Genomic DNA, 18564 nt, shown 5'->3' with positions numbered 1-18564 from the left:
CCTGCCAGTGGATTACCCTGATGGGCTGCAGGTTGCCCACCACTGCTATATATGTACCAAAAGCCAGAATTTTATGTAGTTGTTCCTAATTATACAACCACTTGATAATGTTCTATAGGTTTACAATGTTTTATTTGCGCTCAAACATTAATTTTTGTAAAGTATGGATCAATTACATTACAAACTATATTTTTGTACTATTTGTCCTTTTAAAAAAATGTGAAAATTTAGAAGTTGGAAGAGATTTGAGTGGTCTGGGAAAGTACATCTACGATCCTTCCAGGGGGAAAAAAAAAAAAAAATCTATTCAGCTCCAAAACATAAAGTTGCTTAGTTATGAATATCTGGGCTAGATGTTTTATTCCAGGAGTGCATAGCCAGAGTAGAAACTCAAAGAGTTAAGGTAAGGAAATGGACTCAACCTTAACTCTGCCTTGTAGTGACACCATAAAGAACAATGCGGGGGGGGGAGGGAATCAAATGAGTCTTCATAAATCATTTTCACCTAATCAGGGATCACAAACACTAACATAAATTAATCATAAATGTATGCTTATTGTTGAGTATTACTACAGGACAGAGTTAAAGCTGTGGAAATATACAGTTAAGATATTTGGATATCTATTTGGCTAAGCCTATGTCTGTTACAATTGGAGGTGTGATTTTCAATGTGTAGGCACACCCACTCTAGCTTTAATACAACTAAATTGCCAAAAATAGCACTGAAGACACATTGGAGTCAGCTTCAGCACAAAGTAGGAAGGTAAGTACAAACCCAGGGTCCCAGGAGCACTTGTACAGCCTGTGCTGAAGCCCATGATGCTGTACCTTCACTGTTTTTAGCCACACTAGCTAGGTTAAAGCTAGCCTAGCATGGATATGTCCATCCAAGAGGCAATCACATCTCGGACTCCAGGGTAGACATACTATTAGATACTTATATAGCTCCCATCATGGTAGTATCTGAGCATATCACAATATTTAATGTAGTTATGTTTTCAACACACCTGTGAAATAAGTAAGTATTATAATCCCCATTTGACAAATGGGGGACTGAGGCACTGAGAGAGTAAGTGATTTACCTATGGACACACGAGAAGTCTATAGCACATTAGAGAACTGAACCAGGGTCTTCTATGGCCCCAGTTAGTATCCTAGGCAGTAGAACATCCTTCCTTTCATACCTTAACACCTTTGGATCTTTAAGTTTAACCTTGAACTTCTTGGATTTGTAATATTTGTTATTGGGATAATTACACTATCCCTGTAACTTTTTTTTTTAACCTCAATCACTGCAATGGACTCTGTCTTAATTTAATTTTTTTTAATATTTTTAATATTTAAATTTTCAAAAAATAAAGAATAAATCTTGGAAACTTTGAGGTATATTTCTTAATTTGTTACTTAAAAATACGTTTGAGTCTATTTATCCACCCATATACTTCTTGATGGAAAAATACTGGAGTTTTTCCACTAGTGGCTTGTTAATTTTATAGAAAATTCATATTATAAAGAAAATTTAAAGCGCACAATGAATAACAATGTTAAGTACAGAAAACCTTTGCCCAAGAGCATGGCAAAGATTCTTCGTCAGCTACTGAGGAGAGCCAATAAGCACAAGCTTAAAATAAAAAAAGATGTTCAATATTCAATAACATTAGAAAAACAGGAAGCAAACCACAGTGCTTTAGTTGTTTTGTTAAAAACATTATTTAAGGCAGAGAAATTGAATCAATCAGCCTTAACAGCAGAAAAGAACATTAACAGCTGGTCATATGAGAGTGGAGTTTTTCTCTAAGCACAGTAAAATATTTTATTAAAATAACTCAATTCATTACTTTGAAATAAATACTTGGAATGACACAGAAAATAACTCTGCCTACAATCTGACAACACTATTTTGTACTTAAATGTATTTCTCCCATTCCACTGGAAAAGGGGTAGAGGGAAGCAACTCAAGATCCTTTTTTTTCAAATGGGCTATCTGAACACACATTATATTATTGTAAGCCTAGAGGAAAGGTGCCCCCAGTATATAAACATATTTCAGCTGAGGCAAGACAAAGCAGTAGTCTGCATTTGACTCCTCTGAGAGAAATGATTCTGGGTACTCTTATGCTTTTACAATGAAGCAATAGCAACATCTGTCATTTTTTTCTCAAATCTAAAATTTATAGATTACATAAGAACATAAGAATGGCCATACCGGGTCAGAACAAAGGTCCATCTAGCCCAGTATCTGTCTACTGACAGTGGCCAATGCCAGTTGCCCCAGAGGGAGTGAAGCTACCAGGCAATGATCAAGTGATCTCTTTCCTGCCATCCATCTCCATCCTCTGATGAACAGAGGCTAGGGACATCATTCTTTACCCTTCCTGGCTAATAGCCATTTATGGACTTAACCACCATTAATTTATCCAGTTCCTTTTTAAACATTGTTATAGTCCCAGCCTTCACAACCTCCTCAGGTAAGGAGTTTCACAAGCTGACTGTGCACTGTGTGAGGAAGAACTTCCTTTTATTTGTTTTAAACCTGCTACCTATTAATTTCATTTGGTGACCCCTAGTTCTTGTATTATGGGAATAAGTAAACAACTTTTCCTTATCCACTTTCTCAACATCACTCATGATTTTACATACCTCTATCATATCCCCCCTTAGTCTCTTTTCCAAGCTGAAGAGGCCTAGCCTCTTTAATCTTTCCTCGTATGGGACCCTCTCCAAACACCTAATCATTTTAGCTGCCCTTTTCTGAACCTTTTCTAGTGCTAGAATACCTTTTTTGAGGTGGGGAGACCACATCTGTACACAGTATTCGAGACGTGGGCGTACCATGGATTTATATAAAGGGCAATAATATATTCTCAGTCTTATTCTCTATCCCCTTTTTAATGATTCCTAACATCCTGTTTGCTTTTTTGACCGCCTCTGCACACTGCGTGGACATCTTCAGAGAACTATCCACGATGATGCCAAGATCTTTTTCCTGACTCGTTGTAGCTAAATTAGCCCCCATCATATTGTATGTATAGTTGGGGTTATTTTTTCCCATCTGTGTTACTTTACATTTATCCACATCAAATTTCATTTGCCATTTTGTTGGCTGATCACTTAGATTTATGAGATCTTTTTGAAGTTCTTCACAATCTGCTTTGGTCTTAACTATCTTGAGTAGTTTAGTATCATCTGCAAACTTTGCCATCTCACTGTTTACCCCTTTCTCCAGATCATTTATGAATAAATTGAATAGGATTGGTCCTAGGACTGACCCTTGGGGAACACCACTAGTTCCCCCTCTCCAGCCTGAGAATTTACCATTAATTCCTATCCTTTGTTCCCTGTCTTTTAACCAGTTCTCATGAAAGGACCTTTCCCTTTTATCCCATGACAGTTTAATATACGTAAGAGCCTTTCGTGAGGGGCCTTGTCAAAGGCTTTCTGGAAATCTAAGTACACTATGTCCTCTGGATCCCCCTTGTCCACATGTTTGTTGACCCCTTCAAAGAACTCTAAAAGATTAATAAGACACGATTTCCCTTTACAGAAACCATGTTGACTATTGCTCAACAGTTTATGTTCTTCTATGCGTCTGACAATTTTATTCCTAACTACTGTTTCGACTAATTTGCCCAGTACTGACATTAGACTTATCAGTCTGTAATTGCCAGGATCACCTCTAGAGCCCTTTTTAAATATTGGCGTTACATTAGCTAACTTCCAGTCATTGGGTACCAAAACCAATTTAAAGGACAGGCTACAAACCTTAGTTAATAGTTCCGCAACTTCACATTTGAGTTCTTTCAGAACTCTTGGGTGAATGCCATCTGGTCCCGGTGACTTGTTAATGTTCAGTTTATCAATTAATTCCAAAACCTCCTCTAGTGACACTTCAATCTGTGACAATTCCTCAGATTATATCTGTAGACACCTAGTCACTTTGCCATTCACAGAATAAAATTTATTTCTGTCAATCAAAGAGAAACTCTTCAAACATTAAATGCAAGTCGATAATTCAGCAACTTTTCTAATGTTTTCATATATGTCAAATACAAATAACCATGAATTATACTATGTAATTATAGCCTTAAACTTTGGAAATGTTGTTGATTTAAAATATCCACTTACATTATACCAGTCAGAAAAGCCACTATTTTTAACATCCATGAATGCATGTCACAAAATATCTCCTGTCCACTGAACACATATACTTTGGTGATTATGGAGTCTAACTCATGAAACAAGTCTGAATACATGTACTTCATTAGTTTATTACCATACTGAACACTGAAGTATTCTTGGATGGATATACTATCTTATACATTTGGGAACTCATAAAAAACTATATGCAGTATGCATGCTCCCAATGCTTTTTGGTGATTTTTTAATATGAATGAATTGTATTTGCTTCATTGTTTTGGTTTTTTACTGTTTCTTTGCTTTGCTCTATTTTACAAAACTTAGTATGTTGAGTACACAGCCCTTCTTTTTTCAAATGATATGAAAAACAGCCTTTAAGAGCAACTCCAAAGAGCAAAGGAACAAATGAAACTAGCAAGGAATACTTTTGTTTTCAGGGGCCTCAGACCCTCAGCCACATTGTTATCCAAAGCAAACCATAGCTCCCCCCACACACACCTTCCCTGACCACCATACATGCTATCACCAAACTTCTCAAAATGTAAATCTCTACATCAAATTTTTTGCAAAACATAATAATGAAATTAATTAATCCACCTGACCAGCCTCAGCTAGTAAAGTATGTTTGCACCACAGAAATATTACTGCATCCATATCCTATGCTGTTCCTAACCCTACAGTAGTCACAACATAATTATCCCTAGATATGCAAAGACTGCTGATTATTTAATACAATAAACTCTTAGCAGTATTGCAATGTTTCCAGGGGCAGACAGATGTACACTTTATATGGGCAAAAGACAGAGAAAATAAAATGAAAAAGTTCAGCACACATTTAAACATCTGATCATCATGTAATCAGTCAACTTTAAACTTTATTAAGACCAGAATGAGTCTCCCACTCAACAACATTTTTTAAATTAAGACCATCGTCAATTTAAAGCCTTTTAGACTGCTTGGAAGTATATGGACTTTGTCCGATGGGTGTACCTGATGTGTTTGTAACACACTCAGCACAGGTTTATTTTATATCCCTGAGAAAACAACTCTTAAATCCTGTGCGCCTAAGAGTACCTTTCCTTTGGAAGTCTGTATGTGTCTACCTTGGATTACACGTGTATTATGTTTTTCTTTCTACTGAACAGCTTTTTGAAAAAGTTTTGATAGGTGGGCAACAAGTACCCTACAATCTACTTATTGTATCTGTGTCACACAATATAACCATTTTCACTATTGTTTTTGCACAGTATTTAGATTTAATAGCCACTGAAGAAATAAATCTATAGAATCAATGGTTGAGTTTGGTGAATCTAAAATGCAAAATTCAAGGATATCAATAGTTTATGCCACTCCTGTATTCCTGTTGCATATTCTGACATTTAGAGTTCTAACAGCTTTCTTTTTAAATTAAGCAGAATTCTGGAAGACCATTAATAGGAGTTTGCAATCACTGCAGAATCTTTGTCCGGTAGCATCTCAAGGATCGGAGTTAGCAAAAATTAGTACCTCAAATAGCAACATATTTACCTAATGATGACAAAAAGTTTAGAATAGAAGTTAAGTGCCTCACAGTCTTCCACCACAACCTCCAGATAGATGTAGCAGTGATGGGCTTCAGAGGGATCAGTCCTACGCATATTTCATGCTCGAGACTAAACAATTTGGCCGCTGCCTACATCATTTTCTGATTTCTTAACTCATCTCCCTGACTCCTTTCACATCACTAATGAAGTCGTTCTTATTACCCTCTCTTACCCTATTCATCATCATACCTCCTTCAACGTATGGAATGAAATTTGCATCTTAACGTGCCAGTCACCTACTCTTTATTCATTCAAATCCTTCCTGAAAATCTCCTTCTTCCAGAAGGCTGATAAATATCGAATCCACATCAACAAATTCTGTCAACATACTTCTTAGAACAAAACCATTTTCCCCCTAAAATTAGCACTACTCTCTGGATCTCCGAGTCCATTCTTGCATTGCATATAATTACTGTGTTATATGCTAACAGCATGCTGTGCACTGCTCCAAAGACTGCAATCTCCCTGATGCAAAGACATTGTTTTATATTTTGTACAGTACTGAGCAAGTGCACTCAACAACATCATGCATCGGACCAATCTGGAACGTACAGCAGAATAATCAATGAATAAGTGCCCAATAAATAGTGGCAGGAGCCCAAAAAAATCAAGTATTTGGATACAGATGCAGCAGAACCAACATACTTTTAGAAGGCTGGCTTGTGAGGTATCATTTGACTTAAGAATTACTCGAGCTGGTCTTACATTCATCAAGCCCTACTATATATTAAAGTATAAAGAAAAACCAACTCTGACTAATGTATGAGATAAAAATAACAGATACTTCACCACTCTCCCAGGATAGCATTTTCTATGTTAAAATAAAGAAGTGAATGAGGAAACAATGCATTTTAACAGGAAAGTTAATCTGTGGGTGATTTTCTGTTTATGTTGGTGCTGCTCCTATGTTTCTAATTAAGGCTTGATGGTCTTGTGGGAGCTGCAAAGTAATAATGAATTTCTGAATCCTGGCAGTCCACAATCCTCTCAATTTCACATTCACAAGTAGGGATGAATGATCCCAGTATTGTGGCCTGAGCAGAGCGACTACAAGCAATGAGCCTGAAGCGTTTTCATTTTCTTTTGCTCCTCAAAGTAAAAACCTAGTGTTTTCATAAAACCAAAACAGTAAACCATGAGTATACTGAAAAATATAGAACCATAAAAATACACTTGCCAAATGAGAGAAGATACCTTATAAAGGAGAAGCAGAAAAGATAAGAAAACCAGACAAAAAGGGGGAAAGTTGCAGATGAAAGAGAAAAAAAACAATGAGAGCTTCTGATTGGCTTCTTTCCTGCCTGAAATCTACAGAGAGAGGAGCTATCCACAGATCTTCACTGGTGCAAAGTAGAGTTCAGAAAAAAATTTTTTTTTGTAATTGTGCCAATTTAAATAGCATACTGACGGCTGTCAACATGATCAAATACCAAACTTCTGGTCAGTTAAACTGACTGCTGTTTTACTCTGGCTTTCAGAGACAGGTACAATGAAAAACTGTAAACATAAATTAAATTAAATAAAACAAAACCAAAACCAAAACCAAACAGCCATAGGTACTGCAAGCCAAACAAAACAGTAAAATTCTGCAGGAAACTGATTATCTGTAAAAATAATGAGTCCTATAAATGCAGAGTAAAAATAAGTACAGATTCATTCTGAAATATGCATGCCAAATGTAGTCATCTGAAAAACAATTCCCTCCTCTCCCCACCTGAAAGCTGCTTCTCATTTAGTCTGAATTTTAATTTTCCTGTTGTATTCCTAAATATTGTAGATTGACTCTGGTTAGTTTTCATGAGAATATATATTTTTATTACAAAAAAGTATTCCCGCTCACTTCAAATTAATATTTTGATTCTGTCTTAATACGTCAAAGTTGGATCATCTCTTTACCATTCAAAATATTTTCTTAATATTGTTCTACTACAGAGATTCTAGTGGACTATACATAGTCTATAAAACACTTGCTGTGAATAAGGGAGAACCCACTGGTCATATGATATAAGCTTGTCATTTTACCTTATTAAAAGACAACTACAAGGACAAACACTTTTCTAAATATTATTTTCCAGTATAAGCAATCATTATAGCTGCCTTGGGAATATTATAAAACATTAAAAATAGGAAGGAAGGTGGTTTATGAGACAGTGAACAGAAGAAGGCAATATCTGCATTGAAGTATGGCTCAAAATATAAAAGTTGGACAAAATTGGAACATTCTTAAAATGAACAAAGGAAATGATGAATTCTTCTACATCATTCAAATTCTGCCTTAATGTAAGGGAAAAGGCTTCCTTCACTATTTTTTAGAAATCAGGTTCCTATCAGTTTTAAGATCAAACTCATGTTTTTATTTATGCAATAAAGTTTTAATTTAACAAACACCTACAATTCCTTTCAGTGATAGCTCCTGGCTTGATTGTAGATATAAAAAGAAAACCTCTTATCAACAGAAAGGAAACAAATACAAAAGCACTACAGGATTTATGTTCTCAGCATTTGACTCAATGTAAAAATCAAGTAACTTTCTATTATTTTGTTGCTTTACTGATTAATGACTAATTTGCTACCAGTTACAACAAACAGAATTATGAAACTGTGTTAAGCCAAAGCAAGCAAGAATATAAAATAGGGCAAATACCGACACTGCTCAAATGCAAACAATCCTAACAGACTAATTATGACTAGACAGCAATAGACTGAAGCATACTTTTGTCAACATGCCATGTTTTGCCCTCACCTTTACTTTGATTACAGATGCCAAAATATGTAACGTAAGTTATATTTTGCTGTACTTCAAACCTCTTCCCAATCTAGGAGGACATACAAACATGACAGGCTGTCCTTCACTCTCCATTAAAAACTTGAGGGTACCCTCAAAAAACATGTCTGACTTCAGTACCAGAACAGCTTGAACAAGGGTCAACAAAACACAGACAAGGGTGATTTTGCAGAGATATGGTGTAGAAGCAAGAATTATTAAGTTCTTAACTGTACTGTACTGATTTGTTTAAAATCATTTTAGTCTAGAAAGTATATTATACAAAAGAAAAAACACTTACTTCTAACAAAGATATTTCAAAATTAATTTTAAAAAAGTTCTTCAAACAGAACACAAATAAAAACATAGCAGTGCAAGAGAGTTAGCATACCTGGGCTATCAAGGCCTGGATGTTACAGAAGTCTAGAGATATTTTTAGTGAATCTGATCTTAAAAGTTCTCTTTTATGAAGTCTACTCTACTGTGAAAGTGACATGTGAAAAGAGAAGCCATGTCTATAGTGCCCTTAAGGCCATAGTTATATAAAACTACCTGTAAAACTTGATTTATAAGCAAGTTCTCATAAGCAGAATGCAAGATTGGTGCTAAAGCAAATGCTGCCAACTTGAAAAAACTTCACTCACCTCCGATGAGTGAACTTTCCTTATCAAATGCGGGGAGCTACAGCATTAATTTCTATAGAATACAAGTCTTTAAAACAAATTATAGCCCTAATAATTATAAAGATAACCTGCCAAATCTGAATAAAAATTAAACCAATTAAATGCCACAAAAATGGAGGCTGGGGAAGAAGCAGAGACCTCCAACCAGCCGCCTGAGTACTGTGCGGAGTATAGAAGGAAAAGATGCTCTCTTCCATCCACTTTAGCCAGAATGCTGGTGGAAGGATAGAGTAACAGAGCCTTTCCATCCTTGCAGACACCAGAAAGCTCTAGGGAATGGCTAGAATAACGAAGAATCCCCCAACTCAGTAGCCAGAAGGTTCTGGGAGAGGAATAAGAGAAAGCGCCTTCATCCTTTCAGGATGAAACAGGATGGTGAAGCTTCAAATTTATTAGTCTATTACTAACCAGAAGCTATTACAAAACAGAATCCCTGAGCAGAGTAGGAAGAAACCCTGGCAGAAATCAAAGCACCTTCCCATTGCTCAGCTGGTGAGGTGGCAGAGAAAGTGGAATGGACTAGAGCCTTGTCCCTGGGCCTCGCTGACAAAGACCCAACTCTTCTTTCATACTTAACTCTGTAATATCTTTGGTGTTCTAGGTAAGTGGTAAATTTTTCAGATTCTGCAAATGTTAAATATCTTCACACTGAAAATATGATAAAGCTTATATTTTTTTCCTTAACAAGTATGCTATTTCAAATAGTTAATTACTTAAAGAAATAAACATTTTAAAAAGAGACAAAGAAATAATCACCTTAGTTTTTAATCACATAAGAGAACTCAGAATGGTGACAATTACAGTATTGTACTAAATTAGTACTACATTGACTTAAAATAGCTATACACCTGGAGGATCATATTAAAAAAGATATTTCTATTTAAGGTCCAGTCTGCTACTACTTATCCACACATAGTTACACCATTCAATAGAATGAAATAGAGATAATTTATTGTGCAAGAGTTGCAAGACCCAATCTTGGGCTCTAAGATATCTCCTCTTAAAACAACTTATTTTATTTAGTCTTGAGAGCAACAAAATGAATGAAAAGCCTTCAACTGCAGTTTGATCAGACTATAAGTAACTGGCTCAAAGTCATACTGACAGTAGAATCCTGACTTCACTGAAATCAGCTGGAGTTTTGCCATTCACTTCAACAGGGCCCAGATTTCACCAGACATCTGCAGCAGAGCCAGGAAGACCCAAATCTCCAGGCTCTCTGTCTCATGAAAATAGTGAACATCTTAGCAGGTACTCTCCTACTTCATAAAATCTGGAAAACGCCTGTCTATTTTTTCACTCCTAGAGCTACATCATCAGTTTTTTTTAAATAATAGCTATTGCTTCTATTAACCTTAAAGTACTTTTAAAATGCTCAGATATTTTTATGTAAAACAGAACAATATCAATTTTACTGTCTTCAACTTACTTTCTGGGAAATGTATATTTACTTACAAGAAAAACTTTTAAATCATAAGCTACAAATCTACAAACTAATTTTGGAGCATCAGTTCTTGTATAATCAAGTCTTAAAACACATCGCAAGCAAAAACTTAAAAAGTGAATAATAGTTAATAAGATTAATCCAACATTACAACTAGAAAAACACAAACAAAAAGTGTGTTCTCAAAGGTTTGCCAACTCAGTATTTAATTGGGGCTAGATCATATGCCAGAGTTCCACCTCTGGAAACCTGAGTCCATTTACATGCACCAAGTTACAAGGTACAGTGAACCTGGTAATAGCAATACAGATCCCAGTGCATGGGTAGTCCCATCATAAAATTAATAGACCACATTTCTCAATAGCTGATAATATGCTCCAGAAGTCCAGGCTTAAAGAATTGAGTGTCACATGTTGTAGACTGTGTAGAAATTTCAGAGTTACGTAGCAGTCTAGAACTGTAACAACAAGGGATGTTGCAGTTTTAGCATAGGAGAACTGTCAGGGTGCCTTGAGTAACCAGAAGTGAAATGTAACAGGGATGCTACAGGGCAGGAGTAGGACCAGATGCAAAACCTGTGAGGGACCCAGATGAGAAATGCAGGGAGTCCTGCAGAGTTGGAATGCTTGGGTGCTGCAGAATATTATTTTCTTTAATTTCCAATAATGACTACTGTGTAAGGCACTTTTCTAATATAAGAGAAAGTGTGTTTCGGGTGCTGCAGCACACCACAGTAGTCACAGGAGGTCATGTCTGCAGCACCTGGCATTGCTGTCCATTCTATTTAGACCTGTCTACCTCACTCATCACAACCATGATATTGGCATGCCTGTAAAACAGAAGTGATGAGGGGGCTACAGGGCACCCTCAGAGGAATCACAACAGAAACATGCAAGGAGCAGACAAAGCAGTGCTGGGAGCAAGGTCTACCCAGGGGAACAGGATTATTATTTGTTCTGATATGCAGTAGTGACCACAGCGTGCTAGGCATGCTGTAGACGTAAGAGATGTGTTTGGGGTGTTTAAGCACACTGCCCAGAGGATGGCCCAAGGTGCTACAGGATAGGGCACGGTCAGAGTGCAGGAAGCCTGCTTTGCCTGAGGACAATGGGAGATGTAGGAAGAGGCAGGGCTGTATGAGAAAATAAGGGCACTCTAGGGCAGGGCTATGGGGCAGGCAGACAGCGGGGGGAACTTGAGGGCAGACAGCGCTGCAAGGGAAACACAAACTGTCAGTGGGCCACAGGGGGTCAGCAAGGGAGACCAGGTCAGCGCCTACTGTGGGGCAGCAACGGGTACCGCACGGGCCGATTCCCCAGGGTGCTCAACCCCGCCCCCCGTGTGCCCTGAGGCAGGGAGGGTGCGAGGAGGCTGTTCCCACGGTCCCCGCCCCCTAGACCCCAGGTACCATTACCCAGCAAGCCCAGCGCCGCGCCGCCATCCTGCTGCCGGCCAGCTCCCACGGGAACCACACAGCCTCGCGAGAACTCACTCCCTTTCCCTCCTCCTTGTCTCATACTCTCCCCTCCCACACAGCTGCGCTAGGAATCAACATGGCGGTAGCGCCGCGCACGTGTCCCGGTCCCGCAGCAAACGCCTCGTGCTGGCACCCGGCGCGCGCACATGTACACGCACGCGACGGGAGGGGCGGAGCAGATGCGCACGCGCAAGAGTTGCCTTGCCGCTCCGGACCCAGACAGTTGGGATTCGTACGGGACGCGCGAGCCTCCTCCCCCACGCGCTGGTCACGTGGGAATTTCCCCCTCCGTCCGCCCCCCCCCGCGGGCGCCGAATTCCGTATCATCCGGGTCCCCCCTTCCCCTTGTGTCGAGGCCTCACCTGGCTCCCGCTATCTCACGCGCACGGAGCCTGCCGGCAGAGGAGCCGTGTCCCCTGCTCGTTCTCTCCGTGCCGCGCTCCAGGCGGCGGCGGCGGCTCCACACAGCGCCTGCTCCCCCCTCAGCGCGGCGGCTCCTTCCGCTTCCTTCCCCTCCCCCCGCTGCAGCGGGGACCCGCTCCCTGCAGCTCCGCCTGCTGGTGGCTGGGGGAGGCGGCCAGCCGCCGCCTACGCTGGCGGGGTGAGGGTCGGCGCAGTGACAGTTCTCCCCGAGTAGCGTAGGGGGACGGTCCCTGGCTGGGTGCGAGCCGGCTCTGCCGACAGGGACCCGGCGGGCGTCTGGCCAGAGGGCGTGTGAGTCAAGAGCCGGGCTGGGCCTGACTTGGGCACTGTGAGATGCGGCTGGTGGAAGCAAGAGGTGCGAGGGAGGGGGCAGAGCTGGTGCATTCCCTGCCCTCACCTAAAACCCCTTCTCTTCAGAGCATGCAGGCGCTGGGGTGGCAAGGCCCAGCCATAGGAAGTGGTTCCCGCTGCTCCCCAGGCAGGCAGCTCTGGGCTTTTAGACCAGTGGTTCTCAAACTTTCGTACTGATGGCCCCTTTCACATGGCCGGGGCGGCACTAGGGATTTTGCCGCCCCAAGCACTGCAGGCAGGCTGCCTCCTTCAGTTTGCCTGCGGAGGGTCCACTGGTCCCGCGGCTTCGGCGGACCTCCTGCGGGACCTGTGGGAAGTCCACCGAAGCCGCAGGTCCAGCGGACCCGCCACAGGCAAGCCGCCGAAGGCAGCCTGCCTGCCTGCTGCCGTCACAGCGCTGGCAGAGCGCCTCCCATGGCTTGCCACCCCAAACACGCACTTGGCGTGCTGGAGCCGCCCCTGCACATAGCAAGCCTCTGAGTGTGACACCCCCCCCTTAGAAATTAAAAACACTTTATTGTATATTTAACACTGTTATAAATGCTGGAGGCAAAGTGGGATTTGGGATGGAGGCTGACAATTCATGACCCCCCCCATGCAATAACCTCATTACCCCCTGAAGGGTCCCAACCTCCAGTGTGAGAACCCCTGTTTTAGACTGTTGCCCACCCCCCTTTGGCTTAACCACATAAGCAATTTTTGGGGGTTTTCACATTTGTGTCCATTAGTAAGAGAAATTGGTGAAGTGAGTCAGGTGTATTTTTTGGCACAATCCTGTTGATTTACAAAGGATGTTCAGAGAGTCTTGTTTCAATTAGGGTGACCCGATGTCCTGATTTTATAGGGATAGTCCTGATTTTGGGGTCTTTTTCTTATATAGGCTCCTATTACCTCCCCACCCCCTGTTCCAATTTTTCACACTTGCTCTCTGGTCACCCTAGTTCCCCTGGATGTTGTAATGAGTAAGGCAGTTTCCTTGCTGAGCCAATCCCCAAGCCAGTCAGTTCTCAAGGAATTTTGTGTTTCTGCTTCTTCTCAGGACCATCATCATGCCACAGATGCTTCTGTCACCGTCTGCTGGCTTTCTTCTCTACACGCACTTTGCAAATGCAAAAACTATGGAAGCACAAGCAATCAGGGAACACATCATCCCACAGAGCAGGAGTACCCTAAATGCTCCCACGTCCTGGCCAGCAGTTGAGCATCTGCCGAAATGCCGCCGAATTTCTGCAGCATTTTGGCGGTGATGCTTCTTGATGACGCCACTTGCTGCCAACAAGCGATGTCATCAAGAGGCATCGCCGCCGAAATGCCGCAGAAATTCAGCAGCATTTCGGTGGATGCTCGACTGCCACCATGGTCCTTCATCTGGCACCCGCCAGACGAAAAGGTGGGGACTACTGCCAGAGAGGTTAGCTTCTGCTCAAGCATTGCCATATGGCCCATTGCTTTGGGCAGTGGCAGCTTTTATTTTCAACTATGTCACAACATAAAAGAGCTTAATTGTGTCTTCCATGGAGCCGGAAAGACAGGTGCTTCGCTTTAACCAGATTTTTGATTGTAGATGAAAGACCCACTTGATGGCAACCATTAAACATCTTTCCAGCATGACAATATTTTCTTTATCTGTGGCCTTTTCTAGGACAAGAAGGTTAACTTTATAACTGCTCACCAGGAAAAAGGGTCTACGGATCCTGACCTGTCACAGGCACCAGCCCTTTCCCTTATGTTTTATCCAAACTGATACTGCCTACCTTTTTTCCAAGACCTTTTCAATCAGCTATCTGACTGAAGTCAGTGAGGGACCTCCCCACAGAAGTTGTAGTAGCTGTTCTGTTTGTTTTCACTCAAGGATGCTGTCTGGCTTTAGGCAGATCTGATATATGTTTTATTGGTCTCTTCCTCCTCCATAGTTGCAATTAATTACTTTTCAGATATTTAGGGATTTATAAAGGATTAGCAGAATCTTAAATTTAGCCTGTAAAGAATACAGATAAGTGTAGAACATTACTAATATCAGACCACCTCTCTGTGAAAGCTGTCCTTTGCACTACCAGAAGCTTCTAGTCGGCCTTCATGGTTAATCCCAGGTTCAATACAAAATCCAGATCAGAAATTATAGCATCTTGAAAATTAGTATGTCAGTTCAGGGCCTTGCATAGAGTTTATGGTGCAAATTAGAGATCAGGCACTCCAGGGGTTCCTGTGATACATACTGCCCAAACCACCTCTCCAAACAAAATACCTGTTTTTAAAATTGAAAGTGTTTTATGTTTTTGTACAGAGGTCAGGTAAAAAAGAGAGGTTTAAAGGAGAGTAAAGCTGTATCATTAGGCAGATAAGAGAGCCCAGCAGCTATCAGCTCTGGCCCTAAAGAGAGTAATTCCTAGCCCCGCACCACTTGCTGCCCCACACCACTTGCTGCTGCCGGCTGGTTAAGTCCCTACCTCCCCATTGTCAAGGAAAGCATCTTCATAGGGTTTGCTAAGGGGACATGATCCTTTCAATTCCAAGATGCTGCATCTTCAAGGGCAGGGCCATTGCCCTGTCCACATGGCCTACAGTGAGGGTGCTGGGTTCTGGTCAGGCTTCCTGTAGACTGGGTTTAGGAAGAAGCCCCATCCACCAGTGGCAGGGATTCCCTCTGGGGAAGATTTAAGTCCATATATGGGAGTATGCTCCAGTGTAAGAAATCCCTGGTGTGTATGCCCAACCAATAGAAGATGGGGCTCAACATGAGCCGGGTTCCTCCAGAAAGCAGGAGGAAGGACAGTGGTCCTATCCCTGAAAATGTATTTTCTTAGATTAGTGGGCCCCTGAAGATGCATGTCCTGGGATGCGGGAGGCAGTGGTGCCTCAAAGAAGGAGATGGGATGAGCAAGCCATCAGCCAACTGCTGAAGACTACAGGAGAATAGAGTGGATTTGTCCTTGGACCCTCCAGATGACACCAATGGTGAGTCCTGGGGGGGCAAGAGGGGCTATTCAGCTGAAGGAGAGGAGTTGGGGGATGTAGGGTGGGGATAGTAGGGTTTGGAGCTGTGTCACAGGGGAAGAGCTGATTGCGGGATAGGCAGGTAGTTGAAGCTGTAGATTGGAGCTGAGGAAGTAGAGACAGAAGTGGGCAGGAGAGTCAGAGTGGAGGGAAGCAATGTGGGGGATGAAAGGAAGTCAAAGCTTTCAATCTGGTAGCTGGATCCAAAATAAAGTCTCTCAGAAAGAGGCTTGTATGAGAAAGGGTGATGCATGGGGCAGATTTCTGAGCATCATTAATAATCATGGTATTTCTGTGTGGATTTGAAGTAGGGTGATGGAGTCGTTCCTAACTCTGCTGCCTCCACAGCACGGATTGCAGAATTCACAGAGGTTACAAGTAGGGGCTTTTGCAAGCATTGCCAAGAAATACCTCACTTCATTGTCTCCAATAAAATACTGGGCCATTACTGTGGCTTTTAGGTCCTTTTAGCTCATCTAGACCAGTAGTTCTCAACCAGGGGTACATGTACCCCTGGGAGAACACAGAGGTCTTCGAGAGGGTACTCGACTCATCTAGATATTTGCCTAGTTTTACAACAGGTTATATAAAAAGTACTCGCAGTCAATACAAACTGAAATTTCATACAATGACTTGTTTATACTGCGCTATATACTATACACTGAAATGTTAGTATATTATTTATATTCTAATTGATGTATTTGATAATTATATTCTAAAAAATGAGAAGTAAGCATTTTCTCGGTAATAGCGTGCTGTGACTGTTATATTTTTATTAGGACTGTTAAGCAATTAAAAAAATCATGATTAATCGCGTGATTAAAAAATCAAAAATAATATAAAGTGAGCTCTGTACACTTTGTATTCTGTGTTGTAACTGAAATCGATATATTTGAAAATGTAGAAAAACATCCACAAATATTTAATAAATTTAAATAAGTATTCTATTGTTTAACTGCGATTAATCACGATTAATTTTTTTGAGTTAATCACGTGAGTTAACTGCGATTAATTGACAGCCCTAATTTTTATATCTGATTTTGTAAGATAATAGTTTTTAAGTGAGGTGAAACTTAAGAGTACGCAAGACAAATCAGACTCCTGAAAGGGGTACAGTAGTCTGACAAGGCTGAGAACCACTGATGTAGACTTTTCCTTCTGGCATTATAGGATCATTTCCTGCAATAGGTTTCTTGGCACTTTATCTAGACTAGTTTTAGACATGGATTTCCACAGCAAATAATTTAGATGTCACAAACAAACTACAGAAAATTATAAAGTAGCAAAAACATAATGGTGAGCACTCCTGGTTGGCTGTTGGTACTAATGTACAGTAATCTTGTCTCCCATTTAGGAACGGGAGAGGCCAGAATGAGACAAATTTAAAATAGCTAACAATTTTTCTAACTTGCAGATCTCGAAAGGAATCAATTGCAAGCCACACTTACTGTAAAATTTAAAACAATATCTGACTATTAAACCAGTCATTTCCAAATACACCTCTACTCCGATATAATGCGACCTGGTATAACACAAATTCAGATATAACCTCGTAAAACAGTGCTCCGGGGGGGGTGGGCTGCGCACTCCAGCGGATCAAAGCAAGTTCAATATAATGCGTTTTCACCTATAACGCGGTAAGATTTTTTGGCTCCCAAGGACAGCGTTATATCGGGGTAGAGGTCTAAACTAAACGCCTCCACAGTGAAAAGTAGCTATTATACAGTGATGAATACATCTTTCCCTAGTATTTAGGTTGAAATCTTTCCAGTGCCTGATCAGAGGAGGCTGCTGAACTGTTGTCATTCCCATTGCAAAACTTCCATTTGACTTCAGCAGTCCAGATTTGGGTCCTAAATGTCTTTTCCTTATTGGTGGTGCATGATCCCTTTCACAGATGCACAATATCAAGATAGTTGTAATCTGGGCTGCTACTTAATAGATGCTCTGGAGGTGCCTGAAGAATGGAAGGATTGTAGCAACCCGTCTAGTCCACAATCACCAGCCTTTCTTCTAATGCTCATTACTATAAAGGTTCAGTTACTGATCAATATTCTTTCATTCCTTTCAGAAAGAAACCATTTTGAAGCTGCCTTGTTCTTTAGTCCCTTCCTGTTAAAGTTACATATATTGAAAGAAAAGACAAGACACAAAATACAATCTCTGGCATGTAGAACACTGGGAACAAGGTTTCAGAGTGGTAGCTGTGTTTGTTTGTATCAGCAAAAACAACAAGCGGTCCTTGTGGCACCTTAAAGACTAACATTTATTTGGGCATAAGCTTTCGTGGGCTAGAACCCACTTCATCAGATGCATCTCTAAATTTGTTAATCTCTAAAGTGCCACAGGACTCCTCGTTTTTACTGGGAACAAGCTATTTCTCATGATTTTGTAACCATCTAGCTAACTCTGGTTCTTCCTAAAGAGCCTCCCCCTTTCCTAAGGGAAGCTCTTAGCCAGCAAGAGCTAACTGCCAATCCCCGACTATTATTCTCAACAGCTACGGAACCTTCCTTTTCCAACGTTTTATGGAGGTCGTGCCAAATTTTCTGTTCAAAGTTCCTCCCCAACTGCAGATTTAATATTGATGCTAATTAGATGTACTCTGAAGACAAACCATCCTTCTGAACAACACTTACAGTTTATATCTCCATTAACTTGAGGTCGCAGTATTTATGGAGCCAATAGCCCTTTGTACTAAATTTACT

The 18564-nt window shown here is 40.9% G+C and overlaps 1 protein-coding gene across 4 annotated transcripts in view; it reads right to left on the bottom strand.

Moving 5' to 3' along the window:
• ZZZ3 (zinc finger ZZ-type containing 3) overlaps positions 1-12534 on the bottom strand; it is a 109169-nt gene extending 96635 nt beyond the window's left edge. For 3 of the 4 annotated variants that reach the window (XM_030571957.1, XM_030571959.1, XM_030571960.1), the window contains exon 1: positions 12026-12169. The gene's annotated coding sequence lies outside the window, so the exon portion shown is untranslated. Of the gene's footprint in view, positions 1-12025; positions 12170-12450 lie in introns of those variants that run through there. The other variant, XM_030571958.1, reaches the window with a different exon arrangement.
• Positions 12535-18564: the final 6030 nt, after the last annotated feature.

Source organism: Gopherus evgoodei, chromosome 8 (assembly GCF_007399415.2).
Source record: "Gopherus evgoodei ecotype Sinaloan lineage chromosome 8, rGopEvg1_v1.p, whole genome shotgun sequence".
In the NCBI taxonomy this organism is placed as follows: Eukaryota; Metazoa; Chordata; order Testudines; family Testudinidae; genus Gopherus; species Gopherus evgoodei.
The sequence above is the reverse complement of the archived record's forward strand: the minus strand, read 5'-3'. Positions and strand labels throughout refer to the sequence as shown.